This window comes from Eriocheir sinensis, unplaced genomic scaffold (genome assembly GCF_024679095.1).
Source record: "Eriocheir sinensis breed Jianghai 21 unplaced genomic scaffold, ASM2467909v1 Scaffold315, whole genome shotgun sequence".
In the NCBI taxonomy this organism is placed as follows: domain Eukaryota; kingdom Metazoa; phylum Arthropoda; class Malacostraca; order Decapoda; family Varunidae; genus Eriocheir; species Eriocheir sinensis.
In genome coordinates this window covers 1-20,585 of record NW_026111627.1, presented here as the reverse complement: position 1 = coordinate 20,585, position 20,585 = coordinate 1, and positions in this window count along the sequence as shown.

The window sequence follows — 20,585 nt, the reverse complement described above, 5'->3', positions numbered from 1 at the left end:
CAGCTAATACAGGTTATAATTTTGCTTGGTTCACTCCCATAAAAGCTAAAAAGTTGAGTGTAAGGCGGGTTAATCACAAATGACAAAGTGGCCTTTTTTTCTGAATTCATGAAAACGTCCTTCAAATTATTATTGCATTTTCAATTGTGCATTTATTTAGGATATCACTATCCAACTCGAAATCTGCTCCTTCTTCGAATTTCTCTAAAGGGAAGTGAATTAGTGAGCCTCTCTCAAGATCTGACAAACATTGATAACTTTCGTTCAAATGAAAGCACTTCTTCCAAAAGCAACAATGCAATGTTTCCCCCCTTCCTTGTAGCTTCCTGTTAATTTCATTTAAATGTGAAGTGATACCCAGATAATTTGGACATTTTTAATTAGATTGCAGGGGCCCCACGGGTCTCTTGAAAGAGCCGCATGCGGCTCCGGAGCCGCAGAATGCCTACCGTTGCTCTAGGTGGCAGGGACTTCCCACAAACACCGCCAGGAACCGTGACAGGCCGGATATTGGGGCCAGACCGCACCCAACAGCCCCAGGGGTTGTAGGTGATTTAGTGAGTGTTCTAAGCGCTAATTGGTTAACGGATAGAGGAAGGTAATATCCGTCAGGGTTATTTTTTTCACAAAAAATCACACAGGTCATAGGGATAGACGAGACACACAGAAGACGTGTTTGTGTGTATATGTGTTTATGTGGAGGTTGTGTAGTTTGAATGACATGGAAGTGTTGGTGTAAATGTGGAACAATATGTAGAAGAGAACTGTAGCAAGACGAGAACAGACAGTGGACGATAAACACGTAGTAATAAATAAACAATTAAGACGCAACACGGACATCAGGGAGACGAGACAGCGACAGGAACACCAGGAACAATGAAAACACTAAATTTGCGCTCCCGCGCCACGTTCTCTGAAGAGTCACCGGGAGAGCGTGTGTCCATTTGGAGGGGTGACTATGGCTGCTACAGTACTCCCCTCCCAATGACTTCAAAGAACGAACAATATATTCCTGGTACGGGGGTGTTTTGGCACGGGCGGTGTTGTTTTGGCGACGGAGAGCTGGGGCGACTGGTCCGGGGCCAACAAGTATGCCGCGTCCTGAGAACCATGTTTTTCGATCGTGACAATCTTTCTGGTCCGTCTCAGGGCGCGGTAGGGTCCTTGGTAGGGCTGGTACAGGGGCCGCCGGACGGCATCCACGCGCAGGAAGACGTGGGTGCAAGTGTCGAGGTCCTGGCTGACGAAGGTCTTCTTCGGGGAAGAGCGAGGCTGCACCGGCTGAAGGCTCCTCATGGCACCTTTGAGGCGGGCGGCGAAGTCCTGGACGCCGCAGGTGTCGTAAACTAGTTCAGCCGAGGAGTGGTGCAAGTCTTCCTTCAGGGAGGACCTGATGCCGAGGAGAGCAACTAGAGCCAGGAACCAGTTGTCGCGCTGGATGGAGGCCATGAGGGATGATTTCAGCTGCCGATGGAAGCGCTCGACCATGTCATTAGCCTGCGGGTGATAGCTAGACGTTCTGTAGCGGCAGATGCCGAGGAGGGTCATAACTTTGTTCCACACGTTAGCCTCGAACTAGTTGCCGCGGTCCGAGGTGAGGCTGAGAGGGACGCCGAACCTGGAGACCCAAGTAGCGATGAAGGCGTGGGCGATGGCGTCCGTAGTGATGTCATCGATGGGGGTGGCCTCGGGCCAGCGTGTGAACTGATCCACGCAAGTGATGATGTAGCGGTGGCCTGCGGAGGATGGCAGGGGACCGACAAGGTCTATGTGGACGTGGTCGAACCTCTCCGTGACGGGCGTGAAGGTGCCGGGTGGAGAGTGAGTGTGTCACGTCACCTTGGAGGCTTGGCAGTCGGTGCAGGTTTTAGTCTACAGTCTGACATCTTGGTTAATTCCCCCCCAAGTGAAGCCGGACCTCATCAGGCGCTGCGAGGCTAGGATGCCAGATCCAGATGCCAGGGCGAGAGAGGTCGTGGAGCTGACGGAAGGCCTGGTAGCGGTGTCGCTGTGGCAGGTAAGAACGGACGTTGGCCGTGGAGACGTCAGCGTAGAGAGTGACCTTGGTGCCTGGGAGTGTGATTTTCTTCATTTGAAGCGCCGGGTTGTCCAGAAGCTTCTCCAACTCTGCGTCGCCGGACTGATCGGCGGCTATGGCGGCGTAATCAAGTGAAGAGGACAGCACAGCGGTAATGTTGCGGGAGAGGGCGTCAGTTGCAGCGTTGTCTGCACCTTTGATGTACCGGATGTCGGTGGTGAACTGCGAGATGTAGTCCATGTGGCGAAGTTGACGTGGTGTGTTGGAGTCTTTGTTCCTCAGGAAGGTAGTGTTGAGGGGCTTGTGGTCGGTGAACACGTGGAAACGACGGCTTCCAATGAAGTAGCGGAAACGCTTGATAGCCTTGAAGATGGCGAGAAGTTCCCGGTCGTAAGCGCTGTACTTGGCTTCAGACTTGGTGAGCTTACGGGAGAAAAAGGCAATCGGCTTCCAGGCGTTGTCGACGAACTGTTGTAGGACAGCACCTGTCCCAGTGTCGGAGGCGTCTGTTGCTATGGTGATCTCCGCGTCATGGGCTGGGAACGACAGCATGAATGGGTCGCTAAGGGCCTTCTTAGCAGCGAGGAAGGCGGCGTCAGCGTCCGGAGTCCAGACGAGAGTAATAGACTGGCCACGCTTGCAGGGCTTCACCATGGCGTAGAGTGGCTGGAGCATGAGGGAGCAGTGTGTGACGAAGCTGTTGTAGAAGTCAATCATACCCAGGAATTCCTTGAGTTGGCGCTTGGTGGACGGCTTCGGGAACTGCTGGATGGCTTCAGTCCTCGAGTTGAGTGGAGCGATGCCTTCTGGAGTAACAGTGTGGCCAAGGAAGGTGATAGAAGTAACACCGAGCTCAGACTTGTCCACGTTGATCTGTACGCCGTAGTATTGCAAGCGGGTGAGGACTTGGTGAAGGTGTTGTCTGTGGGAGGATTCATCCGGGCTAGCGATGAGTAGGTCGTCTATGTAGGCGAAGCAGAAGGGTAAGCCGCGGAGAACTTCGTCGTTGAAGCGTTGGAATTTCTGGGCCGCGTTCATGAGTCCAAAAGGCATCCTGACGCATTCAAAGAGACCGAAGGGCGTGATGACGGCAGTCTTCTGTATGTCATCAGGATGAACTGGAATCTGGTGAAAGGCCTTGACGAGGTCCACACGTGAGAAGATGGTGGAACCAGCAAGTTGGGACGAGAATTGCTGGATGTTTGGCACCGGATATATGTCCCATCTTAGTGCGCGAGTTGAGGGCACGGTAGTCTCCACAGCAGTGGTGGGCGTGTTACCAAACGTTTGGGGTTGCGTTACGCGGTACCACGGTACCTCAGCATGTTCAGTGCGTTCCGCGGTACTCCGGTACTTTTCCGGCCCCCCGTGGTGCGTTCCGCGGTACTGCGGTACCTGGTTTCTAAAGCAGCACTTAAAAAGAGAAAAAAATAGCTCTGCAACACCAATTACCAAAAACACCTATATGTAAAAAAAAATAATAATAAATAAATAAATAAATAAATAAATAAATGCCAAAAATCACATTTTATTACAAGTCACCACTTAGTCCTTCACTTCCTCAGCCTCCTCCTCCTCCTCCTCCTCCTGGCTCTCCACCTCTTTCAGCCTCAACAACTTCATGTTGGCCCTCAGAATGTCACCCCCAGAACTGAAAAGTCTCTACACAGCAGCAGAGCTGGGCAGTGCTGTGTTGTAGTTGATGAGGAGCTCCACCCAGGCCTCCCTGTGCTTGCTGGGGAAGAGTTCCTTGCTGATGGGGACACTAGACTTAGCCGGTTGGCGGTTCCACTCTTCCAGGCTCTTAGCCAGAGCCTCACACAGCTCTGTCTCCCTCAAACCAGCAAGAGGGAACTCTGGCATGAACTGTCTCCATTCGTCATCAGAGTCGTCACCTACCGCCACAGGGCTGGCCCGGTCCTCCTCCGCCCCAAAGTCGATGGTCGCTTTAAGCTCATTTATGATCCTCTCCATGATGCCTCGAGCGTTCTGGGAGACCAGGTCGACAGCATGGCCTGCGTGTAGTGTGGGTGCAGAGCTGTGGCCATAATAATGTCAGGGTTGTCATAAAGGTGGCCAAACCTGGCGGCGAAGCCTTTGCCAACATTCCCCTCGTCCAGCAGGTGATCCACCAGGGGCTTAGCATACTGGAGGCCCCTATCCTTCAGCCTCACCAGCTTCGTCTTCATCAGGTGGAGGTAGGGCAACAGGTTGTCCATACAGGCGGCCTCCTCGCTCTGCAGCTTGTCCAAGCAGGTTGCCACAGGCTTCAGCACCTCCACATACTCTGTGAACACCTACAAAATAAAAAGTTAATTGACTAATTGCATGGAATCATTAAAATGAAAAATATATTTCTTCAATGATTCTTCGGCAAAGCAATTACATTTTCAGACAATATTGTTCATTTTTCATAAGACTTTAATACGTAATTTACAATCAATACTTCGAAACTTTACAATTTACTTTTACCTGCTTGTCCATCATATCAAAACCAGGCAGGGTGTTATGGTTCCTCATGATTGCGTTGAGGGCCTCCAGGTGGGCAGGGTCGTTGATAACCTCCAGCAGGCACTTGATGGCTTCATAGTAGGAATTCCACATGTTACATGGGAAGCTTATTTTAACATAATATGTGCAATCTCTAAAAGTTAACATTTCTATTGTCAAACTAAATAAATGATAAAATCTTCATAAATATAACACTTCATATTACTGCATATTAAAATGTATATAATTTTTTTTGTATTCCTTACCTTGTCAAACAAGGTGTCTTGAGCTTTCTGTTCCCCTCCCTCAGGATCTGATTGGCGACCACAAAGCTTTTGTTCTGGATGTGCCAGAGTATCTGTTGGCAGCAGCCTTGTTCCAGGGGGGCTTGTTGCCGCGGTAGCCACCACTGTTCCAGCCGCGCACAGTGGCGATGTCGGAGGTCGCCAGCAGGTTTACTGTGTGGGCTCTGAAACAAATGGAACTTTTAATGTCTAAATTGATATTTAAAACTTACCATTTTTTCTAAAATTTTGGATGTATAAATCAGCAAATGTGAGTTATTAATGATCAGTTATGTGACACTTACCCACAGCGGTAGTGTGTGGGCAACTGAATAGTATCCTCCTCTTCCTCTGGTCCCTGGGGTTGTAGCTGGCGGTACAGGTCGCCAGGATGAGCGATGACTTCGTCAGGGTTCACCTCCACTGGCACAGCCTCAAGGTGCTCATCAGCCACCCCATAGTGTTCAAAGGCCGCCACATAGTTAGAGCCATTGTCTGTAGTTGTGGCAACCACCTTGCTGGCCAACCCAAAGTCATGCTGGATGTCGTTTATTGTCTGGGCCAGCAGCTGATGAATCTGCCTCTCCTTGAAAGTCAAATGTGTATAAAATTAATGTCTCGGAGTTTGTCTCAGTTTGATGAAATTTCAATTTCAATGTCAATGTTTTATAAATTAAATCATTTTAATTCCCACCTTGATCTCCTCGTACGCCAAGACTCCAGACTTTCTTTGCAGGCTGTCCTTGTCTATCTAATCTACAGTCGCGAGCAAGAGTGACGTCGCACCTTACGCTGATTTTCGTTCACGAACTAGAATAAAGACAGCGCACTTTAACAAGAGAAACAACCATCAAATCACGTCGTTTTACAAGTAACGGACCAAACATTTTGACAAGCAGAATATCGTTCACTTGGAAACTAGACAACGGAAGTTCTTAGTTATTTAGAGATTAAAAGTATATAATAAATATTTTCCAAGGTTATACTCAAATCATGAGAACACTGTAATTAAAATAAAATCACTTATTTTTGCGTCATTTTCATAATTCTAAATAATGATAAATAACATGCATTCACAAACGCTCGCTTGACCGTGACTGGAGGCTGAATGCACACGACGCCATCTTGCACACGGCACCATGGCGTGTCACCTCAGGAGGGAGACTACCATTATTAATTTAGCTAATGCTAATACAAAGACCAAAGACATAGCCAGGATGTTGAATGTCAACCGAAGAACAATTCAGCGGTGGAAAAAGAGTCACGAAGAGACAAACAGCCTGGAAAATAGAAGACCTGGAGGTCTTCGTCACACCACCGAGGAGGAAGACAACCTCATCATCAACGAAGCCACAGAAAATCCTCTCACCACGGCAGTCAGGGTAAAGGCAAACACGTAAGTCAACGTAGGAGTCCACACGGTGAGGAAGAGACTCCATGAAGCTGGCCTGCATCATCCGACGCCCGCCACCAAGCCTTTCCTTACGGACACCAACAGGGAGGAGCGCCTAGGCTTCGCGCTCGAATATTTCCAGCAGAGGCAATGTTTTGGGAGCAGGTCGTCTTCTGTGATGAGAAAACTTTTGCCTATGACGACCACGGGAGGCTACATTGCTGGCGTCGCGACAACACAAGGTGAGAATAATAAGTAAATTCAACCGTGAATTGGTATTAAGTAGCCCCTATAAAGTCGCAGAAAAAAAGTAAATGGCTGTATTTCAAAAGTTATTAATTACATAAATTTCCAGAGCCATGGATAACATAGTCCAACTCTTCCACTTTACATTCATATATAATACTTAACTATATACACTTTTATAAAGCCAGCAGACCTTAAAACACTACGCTAAATTAGTATTTTTTTCCTCATGCGCGAAACCTCTGCCCTCCCCTCCCCCCCACGGACCCCGTACTAGCTACCCCCCCCTCCTCGCTGTGGGGTAGCAGATGGGTGCGGTGCACACACACGCACACACGACTCGCCAGCTGGGCTGTCGTTGCCGCCTGAAGACGTATTATAGGGTGCCGTGTCGTCATTTACTGTTTTTGTTTGGTGCTAATCGGTAATTCATAGTGGCGACTCAATATTAATCTAAATTAATTTTCTCAGAATTCGGCGACTGAGCGGCATTTCATTACTAAGCTCCATAAATTCTTGCGATTTCAAAGATAATAAAAAAAAAAATAATAATAATTAATAGTTCAAAGTCGCCATAATAACAAAGGTAGTGAGTTTCATCATATCTGACATATTCTATGTTTTAGACGCCAAAGGAAGTCGACAAACCCTCAAAATCTCGCCATACGTGGATTTCCAGGGTAGCTGGTGGCTCCATAGTATTATCAGTACTGATAATACCACGCGTTACCCCTAATAAAAGTTTTTAAGCCATTATGTTTTTTAATGAGTGCATGCTGGTTTATTGAACAGTTATATTCTATTAGCGAAAAAAAATGTGGCGACTTTATGACATATTTTACATTTAGTGATGTACATAATTATTGGGAAATTGTCTGGAGCTATAGTTATGCAGGACCCACGTCGACTACAGCACCGTCCCGTTTTCTTTTCCATTCGTCGGCCACAGCGTCGTCCTCTGTATCCACCAGTTTCGTCTTCCTGTTTCGCTCGGGAGATACAGATAGAGTTAATTTTGTTTCAGGGTCATCGCAGGTCCACCATCTGTCCAGGATGACGCACGATATATTATGCAGTTGGAGTTCAGCCGCAGCCTCTTGGAGATGCGGTTGGTAGTCAGCTTTCCACAACACGTAAAGAATTCCAGCGCTTGCAATATTGTAGGGGAAGACGACACTTGTAATGATGCTTTTAATCACCCATTCTACCAGTTTTGTGATGGACTCTTTAAACCAGCGGAGACGGTTATCATAACTGTCTTCCTTTACCCCACGAATGAAATTTTGATCTCTTGACGTCTGAAGATATCCTTGGTTTATAGGGTTATTTTCCAGTTCGCGGCCAGGAGCATATTGGGTTAGGATACACGCCACATAAGGAAGATTTTCACTCGGAGGATAGCGAATATGCAGACTACCGGGAATACCACGATCTTCCCAGCGACACCTGTTCAGTTGATAGATCGGGCTTCTTTCGCGGTAGAGATTACTGTGCGTGTATAATCCATGTAGGCGTCCAGTAAACCCCCTCTTTTCGTAGCAGGAACTGCAGTTGAGGGAAGAAACGATGATGGTCTTGTTGTTGCGGTAGATGTCATCGCCAGGAGAACCGTCTTTGTAGTTGAACACGTAGGCGTCCGACATGGTGTCCTCTGGTATACTGGTGAGTGATGAATATTACCGCTTCAGCTGATGGCGAGGGACGAGTAGCGAACCATCGCCCCATCTGCTCTCTCTTATAAGCCCGCTCGGGGCACCACCGTGTCCGAGCGTGTTCGTCCTCGCCTCCGGCATTTCTCTCTCCATGACGTCGCCGCTCCCTCTGTATAAGTCGCGCGTCCAACGCGGTTCAGTATCTACAACGTCCATGATTCTGTTTCTTTCTTGAATCACAATGTAGGACTGCACTAGCACAGTGGAAAAGCGGATTTAATATGGAACCCATCTGTAAGTTGCCAACGATGGTTGTTTGGTGAAACCAGATCCCTGAATCTTTTGCCGCACGCGCGTATTTTTTATTTCGCTAGGTAATATACCCGTGGCGTCTATGATGTGTTTTATATCAGCAATGTCAGCAACCGTTGGTTTTTGACTTGCATTAGAGAGTAAATTCAACATGTACAGGATATTGGAGGATCGAACAGAAGACAATAGGTTGCCCCGGCTATCCCATTTTACGATGGGATTGTCTTTTATTCGTTCTAGCATCATATTGACGTAAGGCACGTCGATACTTTTAACTTACAGAGGTATTAAATTACTTATTTCAGGATTGTAGGAAATCTTCTTCTCCCTAATCCCTGTAACTCTAAGTTGCACGGGTGGTAGTTTTGTGGTTTTGTATACACCAGATCGCGATATTTTCTTTTTTTTGTAAGCGAGATGACGGGTTCAATCTTGTAGGAGTGCTTGGTCTAGCACCATGGGACGACACGACAGGACCGCTGCTGCTTGCTGGCACATGTTCAGAGACCGGCATGTGATCGGGATGGGTCGACTGCGGGTTGAAACACGATTGACCGTTGACCCCCGGACTCGTGGAGTTGGCGCATTTAAAAGCTTATACCCTTTAAAACACGCTCAGCGGTAGACTCGGGAACAAGATAATACGTGCGCATTATCCAAATAATTTTCCGATCAAGGAAGCGGCAATAGGTAATATAATATAGCAGCTAATATATTACCACCCCGTCTCGATGTCAATATAAATCTTTTCTTATGGAGAGGAGTTTTCTTTCTAGTTATGGCACGTATGTCTTCCCGATAGTTACGTAATTTCTTGATAACTTTGTTATTGAGGGTGAGGTGCTTCTTTAACAAATTGGAAAATATTTCAGATATACAGTTCAATTGTTCTCGAGCTGCTTGCTTAATAGCACGGTTTCTATCTTTTACTTTTAATTTCTTCAAAAGTAAGATAAAGTTTTTGTGTGCACTGAGGAGTGGTGTCTTTTTACGCATTTTCTACAATATCATTAGCTTAAATCCATCTGTTGAATGAAGTAGGGTATCCCAACCACGATACAAAATACTGCTTTTTTCCTTTATTTTTTCGTGAACGCAGTATTTTAATATCGTATGTCTCAGGCAGAGCGCTTACGACGAGCTCTGGCGCATAGAATATCCCCTGTATTGGTTCTCCAGACAAATCTTCTAAGAGATAAGTTCTTGGGCGATTCTTGTGTTTAATTGATTTTATGTGAAAAAGCTCGTGAGTATTTTGCTGCGTGTATTCTTTATGGAATACAGAGGAACGAGCACTTCCAGCAAGGCAAACTATTTCCCCAACTGCCAGTCGAGAACTGATGGAAGACGCTGGTTGCTTCGGGTTTTTATACATTGCGTGGAATTGCCGTTTGATTGCAGATGGGTCTTTTAAGTTATGAATATCAATGGGAGTTTGTTTGTTCTTCAGTCCAGAATGGGGCGAGCGGTTGTAGGCACTGACCATGTTTTGCAGCTGATCAATATATCTTGAAGAATTTTGAGACGTGATGAACTTGTAGATGCGTGCTTTAAGTGTACGAATGGCCCGCTCTGCCAAGGCTGCTTTGATCTCACTTGAGTACACGCTGTATAGCTTAATGCCCCGGGAACATAAATAGTTTCTTACTTTTCGATTCCAGAATTCTGTGCCCAAGTCGGTGTTTAATCTTCGTAAGCCTTCAGAATCTTTATTTTCCACCACTTATTTAAAGGCCACGACCATAGTATTTGCGTCTTTATTCCGACACGGGACAACTTGCATATATCTAGAAAACACGTCTATGCATACTAACAAGTAGCCTATGTTATTATTTTCCTTTCTTATATGTCTCACGTCTGCTAAATCGGCAGCCATGATTACTTTGGGTTTTGAGGATATTATCTTTTGCCGGGGAAATTTTTTAGTCTGAAGCTTATGCAATGTATATGTTTTATTGCTTCTCAAAAAGTTGAATACGTCATCACGTGTTATTGCCGGATATATATTTTTTGCTTTCTCCCATAATTTCCCCTGAGAGCTTAAACCATAGGGTTCGTTATGTTGGGAGTATAGTGCGTGTAAGAGTTCCTTCTTCCTGGAGTTCACCATTGGAATACGCGTTCACCTGGGGGTTCTCCAACAATGTTTGAGCGAAACTGTAGGGACTCAGGAGTATTTATACCCAAATCAACAAGAAGATATCCATAAGGACGTGAATATACAGCATATTTATATATATTTACAAACTGGTTTGCCTTCTCTTTCCCGAATATTTGTCTGCCCAGAGTGTGAATTTGAGATAAATCGCGCTGTCTTAACAAGAGGAAATGAGAACAGTTCAGGCTAATATTCCTTGCATGCTTTCCACCCATATATAGATTTTGAGTGATAAATATGCATGAAATATTGTTGTGCCGTCCGCGAGTAAAAGCATCAACCACAATTTTGTTCCTTACAGCATCAATGAAAATATCATCAAGTACATACAATGTCCCTCTCTGATCAAACGTATCCTCGTTGGCAATTATATCAATTATTTCAGACGACACTATAACTTTAGGTCCTATTTCTTTATTTCTTTGAAGAGGATGAGACGTTAAGCCACTTATGACAATTTTTTTGAACTTTTCATGATACTTCAGAATAAGCTGCTGTACAAGTTCCGATTTTCCAGAGTTGCTATATCCTGCAACTATTATGCGCGCAGGATATTGGAAAATATCGAGAAGGTTCTCTGAATATGTCTCAGTCATAGCGGAAACTCTATTAATGATGGTAATTATTAAAGTATGATGCTTATATAGCACAGAATATGTGTGTGTGTGTGTGTGTGTGTGTGTGTATACAACAAGAACAACAACAACAACAACAATAGCAATTACCCTCACTTTGTGCATGCCCCCCACTTCCGTCACCCCCCCCCGCTGACGGCCCTCTGACCGTCTTACCCCCACTCCCGTCACCCCCCCGCTGACCACCCTTTCTTCCTACCCCCGCTCACGTCACCCCCCCGCTTCCGTACGCTAGCCCGAGAGGGGTGGGGGTGGGGGGGTGGGGGGGTAGGACATGTGAAAAAGTGATATTTTTTTTTGGGGGGGTGGTATGGGGGGGGGAGGTATAGGGGGGGTAGGGCATGTGAAAAGGTGAAAGACTTGGGGGGGTAGGGGGGGTGTCAGATACCCCTCTTCCGTAACCCCCTGCTGACCCCCCAACCCCACTTCAGTCCCCCTGCTGAGGCAGCCCCCACTTCCGTACATTTGTTACTACTAACTACCCACATGCTGTCCTGAAGACAACCCATTAATACCCGGACTCTAGAGGAAACCGTCCATGTGAATCAATAAGGAGTTCCTGGGGGCAGCATGAGTCAACAGAAGATGGCGCCACTATAAGCACTTGCCAGCGCCATGACGGGCTGGGGCCCGACTACCATCCAGCCCCCTCAAGAGAGCCTACCGGCGCTATAGGCTTTCACGTACAAAAAAATGCATTGTTTTTTTTTATAAGTGCACCTAATTTCGCTTCCCTGGGCCGATATTTACTTAGATGTCTCACAGGTTGCCATCGTTTTTCTAGCCCCTTGAGCCAGGTTTAGACTCGACAAATGTAAATCGGTCCTAAACTTGCATCACGCAGCTACATTAATTCCGTAACTCCAAACTTTTTTCTTTTTTACTTTAAAACGTGCACATATCATTTCCTCCTGCAAAAATAATGCATATTTCTTTTTGTTTTTAACGAACAGTTCCTACAGTTTTTTTTCCTATTCCGGCTTTCCCTTTCATCCGGTAACCACCGGGCACCAATATGTGATGTATTTTTACGTTATTCATCATATTGCGTTGTCGGCTACCTTAATTTTTAGTTTTTGCTCTGACAGGAATATTTAAAAAATCGATTACAAGTCTAAACCTGGTGTACGGGAACATTAGAAGTGGCATCTTTGGAGACATTTCATTTCCAGGTCCGTAAAAAAAATCGAGGAAGCAACGAGCAACTAGAATCTGAAAACCGAGATGATTGACGTGATTTTGACGGATGTATGTCTATTTTTTAAGATATGGCAGCCTCCAGAAGGTAATGTAAATGTACAAATTGGAATATTTTCCTGCTCCGTGCATCATGTTTAGACTCCTGCAAATGTACCGTGAGGCAGATTTAGACCACCGATTATTTAATCAATTGGATCATGGAACGTGTCTAGACGAACTAATGTATCATGACAAGTGTCTAGACTAAACAAATGTAACAAGACAATTGTCTACACCAAACTAATGTAGCATAAAAGTATCTAGACCAACAAATGTAGCTCTCAACTGAGTTTAGACCACCTTACCACGCTGGAAGCCAATTTGTCCTAAGTTTAGACCAAACTAATGTAACGTGACTTTAACCTGACTTTCACAGACAGGTGTGACAGGTAAGTTTGGAGACTTGACAATTTTCATGACCAAATCATGACCCAAGATACGTCTCCATCCATAGAATAACTAATTGAGATATTTTGGATAGTAATATTGATTTTTTAATAAAAAAAATCACGAATATTTAAACATTTTTGCGTGCCATTTAGCAGTCCTTTACAGCAGATTTATGTTTTTTTTATATGCAATAGCAGCCCTATGATGATAGATTATTATAAAGGAGAAAAAACGGTGGTCTCACTGAAAATTTTGAGATATTTAACTTTGAAATATCGTTCTAGAAACCTAAAAAAAAAACATTTATCCAAAGTTATATATATATATATATATATATATATATATATATATATATATATATATATATATATATATATATATATATATATATATATATATATATATATATATATATATATATATATATATATATATATATATATATATATATATATATATATATATATATATATATATATATATATATATATATATATATATATATATATATATATATATATATATATATATATATATATATATATATATATATATATATATATATATATATATATATATATATATATATATATATATATATATATATATATATATATATATATATATATATATATATATATATATATATATATATATATATATATATATATATATATATATATATATATATATATATATATAGTTGAGATATATAGTCGATTAAAGTAAACTCAAATTGAAGAAGATACGATAATAAATAAGACTTTTATGGCGAGTTGTTTTTTATGCAAATTTTTTTTTTTTTTTTCGGATGTTTTTTTTAGGTTCCGAGCGGCGTGTGATTAACGGAAAACTGCATGCGTAGGCTTCTCCCCCTACATGTAATGGGTAAGATTTATTCACACAGTGTCTCCCACAGTGTTAAGACGTGCGTCTGCTCTGCTCTCCTCAGTCAGGGTAAGAAGGGGCGTGATACTTTTTTTTTTCTACTTCAGTACGTAAAGTGCTTAACTAATTTCGGTGCCTAACATCAGCAAGAAGTGTACCAAACTAAGAAAATAAGTGTTATTCTGATTATAAGTGCCTGCTGGTCGAGGCATCGTGACGTGTGACACGAGTGATTTTGTTAATGTGCCTTTCCGTCGATTAACCCCATCGTGTGATCCAAGTTATTACTTCTATTGACATGTTCGTGGAGAAGGAAACAATACTTGTGATAACCGTAAAAAAAAGTAAAGTGAGGAGCATACGCATTTGCTGCGCGTGGCTGCGGGAGTTCATCTCCCTTTGAGCCTGTGGTGGGAATAAACCCTTTACCCAGGGACAGAAGGTTGGTCTGAATTACGGGTTGCCGCAGTTTACCTTCCCGGGAAGCTTTGGAGCAACCCCTGGCTGATGATACCCGGTACCCATTCACTGCTGGGTGGACAGGGGTAAGGGATAAAGAGTCTGCCCATCTGACTCTGCTCCGCCCGGGGATCAAACCCGAGACCTCTCGGTTGTGAGGCGGGCGCGCTACCATTACACCACGGAGTGATTGCTTTTATTCAAGGGCGTAAATAAAAAAAAGAAAACAATAATGAAAAAAATGGCCGCTACTTACTGCTCCTGAATAGAGTAAACAGGAGTGGCCAAAAAGAGAGATCGAATTCGGGAGGATAGGTGTCCTGATACCCTCCAAGTTGTAGGCAGGAGGAAACACAGATGAAGGAAGATTGTTCCAGAGTTTACCAGCGTGAGGGATGACAGAGTGAAGATGCTGGTTAACCCATGTATAAGGGGTTTGGACAGTATAGGGATGAACTTGATCAGTAAGTCATGTGAGACGAGGCCGCAGGAGGGGGAAGGCATGCAGTTAGCAAGTTCAGAAGAGCAGTCAGCGTGAAAATAGCGATAGAAGATAGAGAGGCAACATCGCGACGGAATTTTAGAGGTAGAAGGCTAGCAGTAAGAGAAGATGAGCTGATGAGACGAAGAGCCTTAGACTCCACTCTGTCCAGAAGAGCTGTGTGAGTGGAGCCCCCCCACACGTGAGATGCATACTCATACAACGGCGGACAAGGCCTCTGTATATGGATAACAACTGTGAGGGAGAGAAGAACTGGCGGAGACGATACAGAACGCCCAACCTCGAGGAAGCTGATTTAGTGAGAGAGGAGATGTGAAATTTCTAGTTCAAATTTTGAGTTAAGGATAGACCGAGGATAATTAGTCCGAGGATAATTAGTGTTGAAGAAGGTGACAGCTGAGTGTTGTCGAAGAATAGGGGATAGGTGTTTGGAAAATTGTGTCGAGTTGATAGGGGGAAAAATTTAGTTATTGAGGCATTGAAGGACACAAGGTTCCTTCTGCCCCAATCGGAAAGGATAACAAGGTCTGAGGTTGAGCGATCTGCAGCCATGTGCTACCTGTTGGGATGGTCTTCTATTGAATGAAGTTGAATAATGCAGAGTGGAGTCGTCGGCGTATGAGTGGACAGGACAGTTTGTTATGGAAACAAGATCATTGATGAATAACAGGAAGAAAGTGGGTGATAGGACAGGGCCCTGTGGGACACCACTGTTGATAGGTTTAGGGGAAGAAGTGTGACCGTCTACCACCGCAGATATAGAACGGCCGGACAGGAAACTGGAGATAAAGGAAGAGAGAGAGGGATATAATCCGAAAAAAGGCAGTTTAAAAAAAAAACTTGTGCCAGACTCTATCGAAGACTTTCGATATGTCTAGCGCAACAGATAAAGTTTCACCGAAACGGCTAAGAGAGGATGACCAAGAGTCAGTTAAGAGAGTAAGAAGATCTCCAGTAGAACGCCCCTTGCGGAACCCATACTGGCGAGTTGATAGAATGTTAGAAGTGGAAAAGTGCGTTTGAATCTTCCGGTTAAGGACTGATTCAAAATCTTTAGATAGACAGGAAAATAAAGTTATAGGGCGGTAATTTGAGGGATTTGAGGGATCACCCTTCTTAGGCACAGGCTGTACTAAGGCATACTCCCAGTAGGAAGGAAAGGTAGATGTTGATAGGCAGAGACGAAAGAGTTTGACCAGGCAGGGTATCAGCACAGAAACACAGTTATAGGAGTTATTGGAGGCACTCCATCAGGTCCATAAGCCTTCTGAAAGTTGAGGCCAGAGAGAGCATAGAAAACATCATTATGAAGAATTTTAATAATAGGCATAAAGGAGTCAGCGGGGTGATGAGTAGGAGGAATATGCAAAGAATCGTTTAGGGTGGAGTTCTTACATCAAGTTTGAGCGACATTATGACATGGAAATGTGCTCACCTGGTCCAATAATGCGAAGAAAAATACAGGGGAGGTCTCAGCGTCAGGGAGCGGGAAGGGGGAAGAGGCGCCGTCTGCTGTCTCTTCGTGCCTCCCCTTCCCCCGTTATGCGACGGGTACCGTCGCGGCCCAAAACACTCTAAGTTTACGGTTTGTGTGACGAAGGATCCTCATGCCCACGGAAGGGGGAAGGGAATGTTTATGTTTGTGGGCCTAAGGCTCTTCGTCTCGTCAGCTCTCCTCCTCCTACTGATAGTCTTCTACCTCTTAAATTTCTCCGCGATGTTACCTCTCTTTCTATCTCATATCGATATATCGATATATCCTCCTTCGGGTTTTAGCTCATACCTCTTAGGGTGCAGACAGGGACACGCTACTCCTCCTCCACAGAACACTCATCCTTTCCAAGTTGGAATATGGCTGCGAGGTATACTCCTCCTCCAAGGAGGCTCACCTACGCGTGTTGGACTCAGTACATCACGCCGGGGTCCGCTTGGCTATTGGTGCATTCCGGTCTTCACCGATACCTTGCCTCCTCGTGGATGCTGGCGTCCTGCCTCTGGATTTGAGACGCCAGTCCTCTCTATTCCGTTGCTGGTTCCGCGTCCAACGCCTTCCAGAATCAGTTCCTTGTGTGTCAATTTTGCGGGATTCCCGTTCGCCTGCATATGATGAGCGACCTAGTCTCCCTAAACCTTTTGGGTTTCGGGTAGCGTCTGCCATGACACCGTTGTCTTTCCCTCCCGTTCCTATCTACCCTTATCGAGTACCTAGGGTTGGATACTGGCAGTTGCCCGGTGTATCCGTGTGTTCTCCCACTATAGATAGTAAGAGGGATTTACCGCCATATGCGTCCCGAGCCTTATTTTTAGAACATTTCACTGAACACTCGGACTCCATCCCTGTCTTTACTGATGGCTCTAAATTGGATGCTAAAGTTGGCTTTGGTGTTGTGTTCCCCTCCTTCTGTCGGGGAGGTAGTCTTTCTTCTGTTGCTTCTGTATTTACTGCAGAGCTGTCTGCAATAGTCCTCTCTTTACAGATTATTTTTAGCCTTCCTGTGAACTCTTTTATGATTTTTAGTGATTCTCGTAGCGCTCTTTCTGCGCTGGGCTCCTTTACTCCCTCTGTTAATCCCCTAGTTTTATCTGCTCTCGAGTGGCTGTATTTGCTCAGCAACAGGGGATATCGCGTTGGGTTTTGTTGGGTTCCAGACACGCTGGCGTACACGGGAACGAACGAGCTGATGGACTTGCAAGGGAGGCAGCTAGAGCTGCCCCTCCTAGTGCTGTCCCATGTACAGATATGTTTCCAGAGATTCGCAAGGCAATTCTTGCCAGTTGGCAGGAGAGGTGGAATGCTCGGGGTGCGACTTCCAAAATGGGAGAGATTACCAGGACTGTGTCTCGTCCTTGGTCATACGAAAGTGTCCGTGACCGTCGCTCGCAGACAGCCTTGACCCGTCTTCGGACGGGTCATACGCGTCTAAAACATGGTTACCTCATGTCCCGGGGAGTGCAGCCTTATTGTGATGACTGCTTGGTTCCCTGACCGTGCGGCACTTGCTGGTCGAGTGCCCCAGTTTGGGGACCTGCGAGTGCGATACCTGTCGCAGTGTCGGCGAAGACGGATCATTCCGTCTCTCGCTGATGCAGGAGGAGATGCCTTCCCCGGGACATGAGGTACTTCTCTTTATGGAGAAGGCTGGCCTTCTCCATGAGTTATGATCGTTTTCTGTGTGATTTGTTTCGTCTCGTTTTGTTTGGCTTTGCTCTTAGTTTACTTTTTTAGGTTCCTTTTTTAGCCCTTTTAGTTTACTTTTTCTTTTTTTAGTTTTTAACTCATTGAATGCAGCGCCATATGACCCTGGCTGTTGCGGCGCCTAATTTAAATCAATCAGTCAGTCCCATAAACTAGACACTGGCATAACTTAACACCGTGTTTTAAGGATACAGAGGATCCTGACGTGTTTATTACCAATGCCTCTGCAATACCTCCCTCCTTGACTGTCACGAGAGTTACCTCCACCGTCACCCGATGTATGTGTGGTGCGCATTCAATGCAAACGTCACTGCCCGTCGGAGGGGCGTTAGGTATCCTGATTTTAATAATTTTTGCAGCACGATCCGGGACTATTTGAGGTCCTTCTACGACAGCCGTTACTGTCCGCCATAAGTCTGTAATGTTTTCGTGTGGTTTGACCGTAATAGGTGACACTTGGGCGGTGGCAGACCCTGGGTCCGTGGTGGATTGGTCATTTTCCCCTTCTGAGGGCGGCACTATTGGTGACATAGGGAATGGATTTACCATCCCCTGTATGCATCGTCCTTGATACACGATCGCGTTGCTCTCAGGGTTTATGGTTATGTGCAGGTCTTTCATGGCGTTCAATCCTAAGATCCCATCTACGGGTAAGGCAAATCTGCTTGTTACATAAAAAAAATCTCGAAAGGGACACACCTTTTCATGTAGGATGACTGTTAGTGTTACTCGCCCTAGGATTCCCAACGCGGTGCCTGTCACGCCTATCACATTCAGGTCGTTCTCTTGTAGCGGCCAATTTCCCCCTCTCGCCTGTCGTTCAGTGACCTGTAAGCGGAGTCTGAGATTACGTTGACTGTCGCACCTGTGTCTACCGCTAAGGTGAGTGACGTTTTGCCCACTTTGCAAGGTAGGGCAATGATGCTAGTCCGTTCCAAGGCGGCAATGACCGTTTCAAGTTGCACCCAATCATTATCGTCCTTATGGGATACTTAGATGCATGCCTTGTGGTTGTCACGTAGTCATGCCTTTTTATTTTGAGACGTGGAGGGGTTTGTTTTACTGTCCGGCTGGGATTTGTTCTTCTGTTCCTCCTTGGCCTTTTGTATTGTATACCAACTGTTTGTATCATGAAAGCAATTCCCGTGGACATGGCAAAAGGCAGTCTTCCGCTGATGATTTGGCCTAGGGGTCCTATGTGATGAGTGATGGCTGCCTCTGTATCCCCCAGATTTCCTATCAGATCCCTGTGTAGAGTGTGCTAAGTCCCTACGTTTCGAGAAGCATGCACTCTCGGAATGTCCCGACTGTTTGCAAAACCTACAGGTGAGAGATGCCTTAATTTGTGTCTGCAAAGCGGCGGCCGCTTCTAGTGGCTGATTGTGAGTGTGTTCTTGAACCTTGACTTCTAACTCTGAGACGAAGTCAACCAATTTCCCGCCTGGTTTGAAAGTCAAGGGAAGGGCAGGACGGCGGTTCTTCTCTGAAATATGAAATAAATAAAAACAACAACTCCAAGAAGGTCTTCACCTGTTGTTTATGCATACTGTCCTGTGCCATCCATTGCGCGAACTCTAGACCTCTGACACAGTCAACTGCCAGCCTCAGTCATGGCGTCCCAAATCGGTTTTGTTGAGGAATTATTTTGGAGGGAATCTACCGTGTGGGCCATCTGTCTAACGATGCTTGGTTTACTACCCCCCCCCCCCCCCCCCCCCACACACACACACACAAAGATCTTAATGAAGTTCTTCTTAAAGACCCCACAGTTTACTCCAATGTCCCCCGATGCGAACGCCGAGGACTGCATCAAATTTAGTGTCCGAGAGCCTGGTAGTAATCGGGACCGAATGAACGCAATTTTGTCATGGTCTTCCGTTTTGGAGGAATTCACGATGGCAGACTCACATAGATCTAGGAACTGTCTCGCCGTATAATCTGACTCACTGCCGGAAAACTGTCTTATACTGGTGTGAGTTGGAATGACCCGAATCGGTGGAGGTTGCGGGGCCAAGTTAGAGTTGCCCCCGGCAGGAGGAAGTGGAGGAGGTCCTACAGGGTGCTTGGTAGGCATGTTCAAAATTTGTTGAGTGGGTTGTAAGTATCCTGACGTACTATGTGGTGAATGATCCCTGCGGTCTGGAATTGATGACTAATGACTGGCTGAACGTAATATTACATTATTAAATTCATCGGTGATTGTTTCGTGATCCGCTTCCTCTTCTCCTGAGGTTTGTGTCAACTGCTTAAAGGTGTCGCCGAACTTAGCGAGCGTCTTTTTGTTCATCACTTGACTTAACTCAGCGATAATATATTATCATAATTGTAAATATTTACGGAACGCGTCTGAATTAATATTTGCACAATAACCCTAAAAACAAGAGGAGATGGGTAGCAAGTAGTCTGTTAGACGTAATAAGAATGTTAAAGTTAGTAACTATTAGATAGATTATAATTAAAAAGCTGTGGGAGGAAGAGGTAAATAATAAGTGAGTTTGCCTTGAATTATGGATGACGAACAGTGTGAGACACAGAATTATCAGAATCGTGCGTTCTTATTAAATGAAATCACAATTAGCTTAGTCAGCACTTCTGAAAAAAAATAGTATAAGGAACAATACCGGGAATTTCAGATGAACTGGAGAACTGGCGACGAAGCAGGTTCGTCGGCCTTAAGGTACCAAGATCCTTGAGTCGTGTAGA